The following is a 12,687-nucleotide window of genomic DNA, read 5'->3' on the forward strand; positions in this document are numbered from 1 at the left end:
CACGGTGGGTGGTGGGCACAAATCTCACTGAGAAAATGCTACCAAGCCCATTGAAAACTGAGCCAACCATAAATAGAAGGAAAAATATCCTAAGGTGAAGGGACCATTGTGATGATGCTCTGTGGTAGACCTGGGTCCTTCGGTGGAACTAAGGTAAGGCTAGTGGTATGCCATGCTCATGGGAGACTCCAGATGGATGTATGCTATGCAACAACGGTGGGGAGAGAGCAGGTATATATACAGGGTCAGAGTAGAGTTCAGCCATGTGGGTGCTATGGTGCCAGGGGATTATGGGAGGCAAGCCTCACTCCTGCTGGTTGTTTAGCATGAATAAGGAGACTCTTGGTTCAGAACTTAGCAAGACACACACACACACACACACACACACACACACACACACACACACACATACACAGTCTCGTGTTGGCATGGAAGACCCCAGGTCACTGTATGGCACATTCCTGATCTAGGAGCATCTTCCGTGGAGGAGGTCCTGTGATCCATGATCCATTCACTTACCTCTACTACTGTCAGATGGGCAGAGATTAATCTGTAAGGTTATAAGCCCAGGGTGCAGTCTCTCCTGTATCAGTGACTTGTCTAGTGTCCTTGGGTAAGTCGATAGTAGTTCATCACAAAGTGGAGATGAGAAGTCAGTCATACCTGTTATGACCTGAGCATGTGGTCGGTGAGGAGGATGTCTCCTACAGGAGTTCAAGGTCATTTTTGACTATGTAATGAGTTGGAAGGTAGCCTTAGTTAGATGAAATCCTGTCTCAAAAAAAAAAACAGGAGGAGGGAGGGAAGAAGGAAAAGAGGGAGACAGAAAGAAAGAGGTGACAGTTCCTATCTTGACTACTTATGGGTCAGCTAAAATAATATGGAAAGGGTGTTACCATTATATAACGAGAGTAAGATACCATTATCTGAATGATAAATGGCAAGGCTTAGGGTAAACAAGGCCCATTGGAAACATTGAGATCCCAAGTTCATGGACTTCAGCATTTTCCTGTGCACCTTCTCTGGGCCAGGTACTGATTGGGACACACAGAACCAGAAGTAGTCCCTGCCTTTGTGGAGACTCAACCAAGAGATGAGACCAGTGGTCAAAGGATGGCCAGGCAGGGAAACATAAGGTCAGGTCAAGGCCAGCCCTCCTCTCCTGACTGCCATTGCTTGCCTCTGCTGAGCTTGGAATTTACTCAAACCCTGGAGCCCTTGGTCCGTACCCATTGTGGGTCTAACTCAGCCAAGAGGCTCAGTGGACAGTAGATTGGCCAATAGACGCGTCATTTGTCAGGGAACGATAAATAAGAAAGTCAAGATGAGGCAATATTGCTGCTGGATATGAGATGAATCGGGTCCTGTGGATCAGAGGGGAAGGGCATATATTCAGAGGTTCCAGCATGGGAGTGGAACCCCGCTATGGCTGGAAAGGGGATGTAGATGGTAAGTTAAGGGGAAGGGAGGAGGTGGAGTTGAAAAGTTGACAACAGGATCCAAATCTGGGGAACCTCCTGGTTCAGCACAGTGGAAGGTTGGGAAATGGGGCCATAAAACCTAGTCCCTAATGCCAGGCATGATGGTACAAACTTTTAATTCCAGCATTCAGGAGGTAGAGGCAGGTGGATCTCTGAGTTTGAAGCTAGGCTGGTCTACAGAGAGTTACAGGACAGCCAGAGCTACACAAAGAAACCCTGTCTTGAAAAAAAAAAAATCTAGTCCCTAGTTTAGACCCTTCAGTGTGGGAACCAAGGGCTTCAGAGGGAGTTCAAGAGCTCTCTTATCATCTGGCTTCTAGCTATGACCACAGCTTATGTCCTTTGGTTCAGATTGTATCTAGATGGAAAACCAGACGCACAGTTAGAACTTTAAGAAAAGTTGCGAGGCTGGAGAGATAACTCAGCGGTTAAGAGTATTAGGTGACCTTTTAAAGGACCTGAGTTAAATTCCCACCATCTACATGACGGCTCACAACTGATCAGAACTCCTGTCCCCGGGGATCAGATCCACTCTTCTGGCTTCATTCCCAGTATGTACATGGTGTGCAGACATACATTCAGGCAAAACATCCACACACATAAAAATAAAATAAGAGAGAATGCTGACTTGGGACTTCTCCCCTGGAGGATGGTGGGTGTTGGGGCTCCTAATGGGTATTAACTTCTGGTTTTCTCTCCACATATCTAAGCACCCTTAGAATGCTATGATAGCCTGTCTGCTCTTTACAAGGACAAACCGGCCAGCTATAAGATGTGTACTAAGCCTGTGTCACCTCTCCTTCATTGCTGCACATCCCGGCTCATGAACACTTTGAACAACTGGATACCGTTCAAGACACACATCCAAGAAGGGCTTGACCAGGCTAAGCGTTACTAAGTGTGCAGCCCTAATATTCCATACAGTCACCAGTGCCAGGCTGCTATTAGGTTTTTGTTTTTGTTTTCCAAGACAGGATTTCTCTGTGTAACTGCCCTGGTTGTCCCACTTGCTATGTAGACCAGGCTGGTCTCAAACTCCTAAAGATCCAACTGCCTCTGCCTCCCGAGTGCTGGGATTAAATGCCTGGCAGGTTGCTCTTAGAAACCGTGTGCATAGCCTTGTGTTTCTATGGATGTGTGTACAGACTGCATGGGCCTCCATCACATAGACTGGGGAATAAATGGGGGTTCACGGGCATAGAGGATGTCTGCCCTAGAGGCACAGGAAGAAAAAAAACGTACGCCAGGTCCCTATCCAACCTCAAAGCCACCACAAGAGTGACTGTCACGCCAATCTACAACTGAGGTGCAGAGAGCTGAAGGGGAACATCCAGGGTCACACAGTAAATGTACACAGGCAGAACCTCTCTAATGAGAAATCTGAAGTGCTTCTGGTTTTGCTTCTGATTCCGAGTATTTTAGCTGATGGGTGCTCAGCCTGTAGGAAAGCTGACTTTACATCCCAACCTCTCTAGGCTGCAACCCACAGGCTTTCCCACCTCTCCCATCCCAACCGACTGCAAGAGCCTGGAACACAGCACTCTTGGGTGACAGGGGATTCTTCCATCATCCCCCCCCCCTTAGGCACCTCCCACTGCCCTGTGAGGATGCTCCTGTCTTGTCATGGATAAGACTAAGTAAATCTCAGGGAGCTGACGGGTATCGGGGATTTAAACCAGTTATGCTTATGGCTAGGGCCTTTGAGGTTCAACTGAGGGCAGGCTCACCTCACTTGCAGAGAGAAGGAGGGCAGAGGTTTGAGCAAGGGAAAGGCAGTCTGGCCTGGCTCACTGGCTTGGAACTCATCATCTTCTTCCCTTGGCAGGAATTTGCCAGCTGGAGCTGCTATGTGGCAGGCAAGGCTGCACCCTCTCAGGCTTCCTCCCATTTCTAAGCCCTTCACTGTCCTTTTAGACATCCCTACATGCCACTTGGTCATTGGGGGCCAGAGAGGGTGCAGTGTTAATTCCCAGCCTATGGAAGGTGGACTTTGTCCCCAGAGCACTGGGGAACCTGGGAGGATTTTAGCGAGGGGAGGCGTGCTCATTCTGTGTTCTGAAGGATCACAAACAAGAGCACCTTCACCCACCACCTTCATGGCCCTGTTCCTGATCACCTCGGCCTTAAATTAGATTCCCTACAGGGAACGGCCCTCGCAAATTGGGTAATTTGAGGAAAGTTTAATACAAAGACCGTTTTCAAAGCTGTGGGCATGAATATGGGAGACTTTCTCCAAAACTATTGACATTTAAGGTCCATGGACAGAAGAGGCAAAGGGAGAAGGCTCTACAGAGAAGGAGTGAGGGGAAACAGCTGCCCAATAGGAGCTGTGAGCAAAGACAACCCATGGTAACCTGGCAGGGTTACTCTCTGCCCTTCCCTCCTTCCCCCAGGCTAATGGCAGGACTTCTGGCCATCCAGGCGGTGATGCAAGCCCCTTGGTGTGGGCTATGCTGGACACCCAAGAGTGCAGAATAGTTAAAGGTGGAGACTCGGGCTGAGAGTGAAGGGAGTTATGCAGCACATGGCCCTAGGAAGACCCTATCCCCTCCCTGTGCCCAATCAGATCCCTAGCTTCTGTCCTTCATGGGCCTGTAACAGCCAGTGCCGACATACTTGTCTTCCCCCTTGGAGAGTCTGCTGTGAGTCAGAAGGAGGGTCACAGACCTCTCCGGGTCCAGTGTCTAACTCTGGGACTGGTCTGTGCACACAAGGGACTTGGGTGATGAGTGGAAGGAATGGAGGGACAGAGGAGTGAATGATGGTGACACAGTGAGAACAAAATGAAGGAGATGCAGGGCCAAGACTGGAATTTTGAGAGATCCCAAGGCTTGGGATCATTAAGACTCAATGACACGGATAGAGGGCAGAGGAAGGGAAAAGACTGAGAGACGGAGACTCTGACCTTCAACCCAGAGCCAAGAGCACACCTGCAGTGAGGCCATCCCTTCGGGGGCTCAGAAGTGGCCTGTCATCCTCTCGTTGAGCAGGTTTGATGAACAACAGAGCTAATCCCCTTGGGAACTGGCTATCAGAGTAGCCCCAGGCCCCTTTTAGAATGTTCTGTTGCAATATGTACAGAGAGCCCCCTTGCATCATCCTGTCTGCAACATTCTTACTCAACTCACCCAAGGCCTTTTCCCCACAGGGATGGGGGTAGAAGGCTTACACGTATTGCTGAGAATTCACAACACATCCAGGTTTCATGTGCCCTTCTAGCTGGCTCACCGTCTCTGAGACCCCCTAGTCACGTGCTCTTCCAGAGCATAGATCCTAGAGATGCTTGCTTCTGCTGATTCCCAGCTCTTCTTTATTGTTGCATATCTGTACTCAGACTGCCCTTGACTCCCAGTAATCCTCCTGCCTCACTCTCCCATGTTCTGAGATCCCAGGCATCAGCCACTACATCAGACTTGGTGTCTTTGAGAAGGGTCTCACAAAGTAGCTCGGGCAGCTCTCTGATATTCCTGCTTCAGCCTCTCGAATGCTGGGATGCCCCTCTGTGCCTGGCTACCCCAGCACTTTACAACTGACACCCTGTATTCAAGTGCAGCTTTATTCAGAAGCCCAAGAGGTGACATGTGTGCCAGGGATGGTCTAGCTTAGCAAGGGTGACCCCAAGGTTCCGTTTGGTCATCCCCATACATGTTTAACCCTCTTGCCCGAGTCTTCAAGGGGTGTGGGAAGCACCATTTGAAAACTTCTATGGTGCAGACGTCAAATGCTGCACCAGGGACATGCTGAAGACATGGTGAGGCCTGTGGGTCACACAAGATAGAATACATTAGTTCTAATGCACTAGACTCCTCTTAGACCCAAAGTACCAAGTAGGTTCTCAGTACAGGGCCATCAGATTATTCTTTATGGTAGTTCTGAGTATTGCCTAATCAAAGCACTTCTAATGTACACACACACAGACCTTCACTGGGATCCCAAATGACAACAAAGGCCCTGACCTTGCCATTCGTTCATGTTGCCTTTCATGCCTCGGTTTTCCTAAGCTCCATTCACTGAAAGTACAGTGGACCCTGCTCTTTGAGCTGTAATAAGGAGTGAAGTTATAAACAGTGCCTAGCACAGGGCCTGGGGCACAGTTCTTCACTGCCATCCATAGAAGAACCATAGCTAAAGACTGAGTGAGCAGTACAGGGCTTCCTGCCTACAGATGCAGCAATGTGTTCAAAAGGGTTTTACTCAAACAACACAGGAGTAGAAATGGGGAAATGCCCAGAGAAGCCAGTATAACTGGAGGAGACCAGAAATGGCAGAAATGCTACCCTTAGCCCAGGAGAGGACCACTGCTCAGCAGGGGAGGACTGCAACTCAGTAGGAGGACCGTGACACAGTAGGAGAGGACGGCCACTCACAAAGAGCACTGTGAGGGGGATCTGGAGGGAGCAGATGCCACAACAGCAGCCTTCTCAGGAGGTTTGCAAAAGACTCAGACTTTTCCCCAAACAGAGCCTCCTCTAGTAAGTCCTGGGCCACCCAGTCAGACAGAGATGGGTAAGATTCACCCTGCTTGCAACTTAGGGAAGCACCTCCGAATGCAGATGACATAAACAGGTAGAGGAAGTTAGAAATGCCAGTAAAAGGTAGCGAGGGGGGGGGCATTGGGCAACTGATATTTCGTGGAGGAAAGGCGAATTGAGTCAATCTCTGTGTGCCCATAATTACTACTGCACTGCACTCTGAGTCCCAGCCTTTAGGGTACGTTACAAACACCCTTAAATTGGACTGGGGAGGTGCCTCTCAGCTGATAGAGTACTTGCCATGCTAGCATGAGGACCTGGCACCCACATAAAAAGCCAGGAATGGTGGTGCATGCTTGTAATCCTAGCACCGTGGAGGCAGAGGCAGGAGCTGCCTGGCCAGCTGGCTTAGTCAAATCAGTGAGCTCCAGGACATCTAACCACATGGCTGAGCTGTCAAGTAACAACAATAATAAAGGTGGAGAGCAGTCGAAGATGACAACTTCTAGCCTCTACCTACACCCACACACAATACACATTCACACACACACAACACACGCAGTACACACACACAATACACACATAATACACATGCACATAGCACACAATACACACACACGCACATGCACACGCACAATACACACACATGCACACGCACAATACACACACACATGCACACACAATACACACACAAACACATGCACACACATAATGCACACAATACACACACAATACATACATAATACACATGCACACAACACACAATACACACACACACATGCACACCCACATACACTCCACACACTCCATCAGATGCCAGGGTCCACTCCGAGAGTTTCTGATTATGCAGGTCTGGATTGAAAACCCATAATTTGTAGTTCTACCAAGTCCCCAGGAATTGCTGATGGTGGGTTGCAGTTTATCCTGTGAGAACAGCACCCTCCCACAACTGCGCTGGTGAGAGACCACAGTGGAGTGTGGGTTTGCTCTGTGTTACATTGCTCAAGCGGTCCTGGTTATAGACCTTGTGTTTAGCATGCCCTGAGATCCACCCCCAGCACTACAAAGTTCTACTGGTCTGCCATGAATCTTGCCTCCAGAACTCTGTGGTCTTGCAGGGGGCAGGGCCGGTATTCATCTGCAGAAGCACTGAGAGCCTGGAGGTGGTGACCCATCAGAGGAAGTATGACAGGTAAGATTCCTGGGCCCAACACAAGATCTGACAGAAGATGGACAGCACAGACACTTGTTGCGTTATCTAAGGATAAAGGATGAATCATATCTAATTGTCCCCTCCCACTTCAACAGCCATGTACACTCAGTGGACATGGACCACACAGTTTTAAATCTTAGAACAGCGGATGCTGTTCGTTCACCCACTGATGAGTCAATGATGGCTCGTTCTATCACTACCCTGTTCTTTGCCAAGTTCTGTGTGAACTGGGGAAGAAACAGACTTCATCTCTGCCCTCCTGGAGCTTCTACAGTTCAAGGTCAAATAGGTGTGTAGTCTGCACTGTCTGCACTGGAGTGTTTTGTGAAGAGTCCTTTGGGAGATGCTAACAAATGATAAAAACTTAGATCTAGCCTTGTGCTGAGCACTAATGTGCATCATGTTCTGTGACCAACGGGACAGCTTTGAACATGAGTTCATGACAACCTTAAAGCAGAGCTGAGACACTGAGACTCAGAAAGGAGGTGACAAGGTAGAGGAGGAGCCGGGTCTTAAACCCTGGTTAGCCCAAAGCTAAGGCAGTGCTTGGAACTACATGGGCAGAGGTGAAGAGACTAAAGAAAGGGGTGGAGGGAAGGATTTGGGGATTTTTACAACAGTTATTGGGCAATCCCCAGAATTAAGTCTGCCACTTCAGCTGTCATCTCTGTGTACCTGATATTGAAAAATCGATTCAGACCCAAGATAAACTCAGGGGAATTTGAACTCAGTTAGCTAGCCCAGTTTGTTCTCTGATAGGTTAACCTCACCCCACTTGGGACCAGAGGTTTCTTGTCCACAGTAGTTGACACACTGTAGCCCTCTCCTTTCCTCTTGCCTGGCCTCAAACTCACTATTATACAACGAGCAGTTGTGGAAGAAATGACCTGGCTACTTCCGAGGCCCTCCACTAAGACGTTTAGTCTTAAGTACCAAGTACACTGCCATGTGGCTGTTTTCCATAGCCACTTGCTTTTATTTTACTGTGTAGGGGCTGTGATGATTATTTTTCCTTCCTTCTTTTTCTTTTAAAAAGAGAAATGGTTTATTTTGGCGACCATTTCAGGTTACAGTTCATCATCGGCAAGAAGTCAAGGTGGGAACTCAAAGCAGCGAGTCGCATATGCATCGAGAGCAGAGATAAAAATGTAGACACCCTTGGCTCACTTTTAGCTCTTTAAAGTAGCCCAGGAAACCACTCTATGTTATTGCGCTGTCACTGTTGTACTTTCTGGAACTAGGCTAGAGGGAGTTTTGAGGAGGAATGCACGGTAAGTTTTATTACCCAGCCGTATGTATCTCAGAATGATGCATTTTTAAGCGAAGGTGTAGCAGAGAGAAAACATGAGTCTTCGTTTGAATATGGCTCTCAGCATAAGCAGATAAGTCCTTCACTGACAATTACATTAGTAGGTAACTTCCATGTCTAAACACCAGCATTAATTTCAGTTTGGAGTGTTAATACTGGAACAGAGACAGGAGCATGAGTACTGAGAAAACATCCATCACTGGAAGTAGAAAGATAAAACATATCTTCAATACTCTAGATCATATTTGCTTGTGCCATAAATTATTAGTTTCTCAGTATAACAAGTAACGAAAATGTCATTAGATACCAATGACTATACACCCTACATGACTACACAGTATTGCCTCAGGATGGCTTCTCTGTTAACGTAAGCTCAAATCTTAATGTGATTTCTGATTTAATTCTGTTAGAAAGCAATAACTCTTTTTCAGCCCTCACACTGATGGTCTGTGTGTCTTTACTCCTTGTTTTCCTTGACGAGTCCTATCTTCTCAACCTGTCTTCCATTTCAGTCAACCCTGCCTTTTATCTTAATGCCTTTCTTCTGCTTCGCTACAATTTGCTCTTTCCTCAACTTAATGATGCTAAACCTTTCTTGGTTTTGTTGTTATTGTTGTTGTTGTTGCTGCTGTTACTTTGTTTGTTTGTTGTGGTGATGGTGTGAGAGTGTGTGTGTGAGTGTGTGTGTGTGTGTGTGTGTGTGTGTGTGTGAGAGAGTGTGTGTGGTGTTGTTTTTGTTTTGTTTTTTGTTTTTGTTTTTGTTTTTTTGAGACACTATATAGCCCTGGCTGTCCTAGAATTTGCTCTGTAGACGAGGCTGACCTCAAACTGACAGAGATCCATCTGCCTCTGCCTTCTAAGTGCTGGGGTTAATGTAAGCATTTAATCCGCTCTAAAAACTGCTCTAGCTGCGCCCCATAAAGCTTGATAGGTTGTGTTTACACTTTCACTCAGCTAAAAGTATCTACCTTTTCCTGTGGAATTTCTCCCTCGAGTTTGTTTACTCGGAACTGTCTTGTTTCCAAGCATTTGGGGGAGGGAATTCAGCTTCACCTCTAGAAGCTTCATCCCGTTTTTGTTATGAGTCACAATTTGTATGGCTTCAATTTGATTGACTGATTGATTAATTGATTGATTGTTAAAAGAACTCCACCTGTCCAACTCCAGTTGCTGGCCTCACACGCAGCTTCTTATGCTCTTGTGTGATTTCCCTGTGTAAAGTTTAAGAACCTTTTATCCTCCTTCATGCCTTCTTTTGGATTACTTTAGTGTTGTGTTTACCTCTTTTAAACGTTTAAAGCTAGCCTGGTGCTACAGCTCCTCAGGAGGCTAAGTCTGAAATATCACAAGTTCAAAGCCTGTGTGGGTTACAGAGAGAGTTTAGGAACAGCTTGGGTAACTCAGTGTGATCCTGTCTCAAGAAAAAAAAAGAAAAAAGAAAAAAGAAAAGAAGAGAAAGAAAGAAAGAAAGAAAGAGAAAAAGAAAAAGAAAAAATAAAAGAGGAGTGGGAATATCACTCTGGGGAGAGCTTGCCTCATTTGCATAATGTTCAGGTTTAATTCCCAGCATTGACAATAGCGTTAGTAATCTGAGGTTTACACCACACACCTCAAGCTTATTAGTCTACCTTTGAGTAATATTGTAGGGAAATATTTCCCATTTCCTCCTTCCTCTCCTTTGTACTATGTTCTTACACGTATTCCTCTGCAGATATTAACATCACCACAGTATGTCATTTTTGCCTTTAGTAGTTGCCTCTTTTTTTAGCTAGGAATTGGACCCAATGCTTCACATATCCTTAGTAAGGACTGAACCACCGAGCTACATCCAGAGTCCCAGTTGTCTCGTAAGGTGATTTAAAATGAATTGAGTTCTTTACTTGTCTTTCTGCTGCTGCAGTAACAGAACATCTGGAACTGGATAATGTATTACAAAAAGAGGGTTGTTTGGGGGTAATGATTCTGGATTCTGAGAAGTCCAAGATTAAGTGTCCACAGTGAGTGAGGGCTACATGCTGTCTGAACTCATGTCATAAACCAGTAGTGTACGCAAAGTGTGTTCTAAAGACATAGTGAATCCCCCAGAACAAACATTCAATCCATGAGGGCTCCACCTCCATGACCCAGACCATCCCAATATTGAGAAATTGCAGTTCCAACTTGAATCTGGGTGGTGGAAGACACTTGAGCAATAACAATGGTCTTTTATGTTTACTTTTTGTTTTCTTTTGGAGTTGTGTAAGTCTAGATTTCCATTTGGGGATCAAGTATATTGTTGTCTTAAGACAGGACATCTATATAGCCCTGGCTGTCCTAGAACTCCATATGTAAACCAGACTGGTCTCAAACTTAAGGAGATTACCTCTCTGCCCCTCTGCCCCTCTGCCCCTCTGCCCCTCTGCCCCTCTGCCCCTCTGCCCCTCTGCCCCTCTGCCCCTCTGCCCCTCTGCCCCTCTGCCCCTCTGCCCCTCTGCCCCTCTGCCCCTCTGCCTCTCTGAGTGCTGGGGATTAAAGCTTGTGTCACCATGCCTGGCTCAAACCCTTCCTTAGCCATCCTTTTGCAATGATCTTTTCACCGGGGTGGAATTGTGGGATCTTCAGCATTCAGAGTCCCTCAGCTGTACTCTGACTTGCAAACATGTGGCAGGAGCCTGATGTCAATATTGTCTTTGTTCTTTTGTGTATAACTTTCCCCTGCAGTTACCTTTAACCTTTAGTTTTTGTTTTGTTTTTGTCTTTGGCAGTTTGACCATATATCTAGGCATGAGTGTGTTTTGTATTTATCCTTTGGGACTTTTTCCTAGAATTCTTGGGTCTGTGATTTGTTATCTTTCATTGAATTTGGAAAATTCTCAGCTATCATCTCTTTGAATGTGTTCTCTAGTCTCTTCTCTCCTGGCCCTTCCCCTGCGTGTGTATTTGCACTGTTTTCTGTTGTCCCACAGCTCTTAGTTGTGTCTTTTCTTTCCTCTTTTTCTCTTTGTCTTTGGATGTGACTATTCCTATAGTGAATGTTTACTTTCTTTCCTCAGCTGTTTTCAATTTACTGGCGAATGCTTTTTCTTTTTTGCTTTTTAACACTTATTTATTTACTTATATGTGCATGTATGGAAGCACCTATGTGGAGACCAGGGGAACGCCTGCAACAGTTGTCTCTGTCTCATCACCACATGGGACCCAGGAATTAATTTGATAGCAAGCTCCTTCCCCAACTAAGCCATCTGGTCAACCTACTACTTCTTCAGCATATTATTTAGTTCTTGTATTTAATGTCATTATTTTTATAAATAGATTACACATCTGTTAATTCCCCATCATCTCACACAGGACATCTATGGTTTCTAGTGGAACCATTCACTGTAACCAGAGTTAAGTCTCTGCTTTCAAGCTCTGACCCCTCCATTCCCACTCATGTGTGTGCTTTATTTTTTGACAGTGGAAGATTTTTTTCCTTCCTCTTCTTGACAGAATATCAAACATCACACACATGGAACAGGAGGCAAAACTGAGGTAAGTTGAATTTGTGACTGGAAATAGACAAGAACATCACTGCCTTTCTCTCAGGACATGGGCTGGAGCCACCACTCAGCTCTGGGCTAAGTAGGGGATTATTACTGCCTCGTTGCAACCTTTTCCAGTGGTTGGCAGCTGTCCCTTTGTGCTGAGGATGACCTCGGGGGATGCATCTTGATCTCTCTCCAACCCCATTTTGTCATGATGGCACTGAGCTATAACTCACACATTTAAAAATCACACAGCTCAATGGATGTTTGGCATGTCACAGAATCACACAATCATCACAGTCTATTTTTAGAACATTTCATCACAGGAAAGAAAATCCCAAACCCCACATTTGCCAGGAACCAAAGGGAAGGGAAAATCGCAGGAGAGTTTTTGTTTGGGGATTTTAACCTTCTGGCGATAGAGCCTCGTTGCTAGTGCAGTGGGTAAAGTGCCCTCACCACTCCAGATGCTTATGGTGGTAAAGGTGCACAGTTACATCCATTGAGCCAAGTGTGTGTGTGTGTGTGTGTGTGTGTGTGTGTGTGTGTGTGTGTGTGTGTGTGTGTGTGTGTGTGTGTGTGTGTGTGTGTGTGTGAGAGAGAGAGAGAGAGAGAGAGAGAGAGAGAGAGAGAACATATCAACTATTCTCTCTCCCCCATCCTGACCAGTTCTAAACCAGAAGTGCTATGCTTCCCACTCTGAGTATTT

The sequence above is a fragment of the Rattus rattus genome, chromosome 2 (assembly GCF_011064425.1).
Source record: "Rattus rattus isolate New Zealand chromosome 2, Rrattus_CSIRO_v1, whole genome shotgun sequence".
NCBI lineage: Eukaryota > Metazoa > Chordata > Mammalia > Rodentia > Muridae > Rattus > Rattus rattus.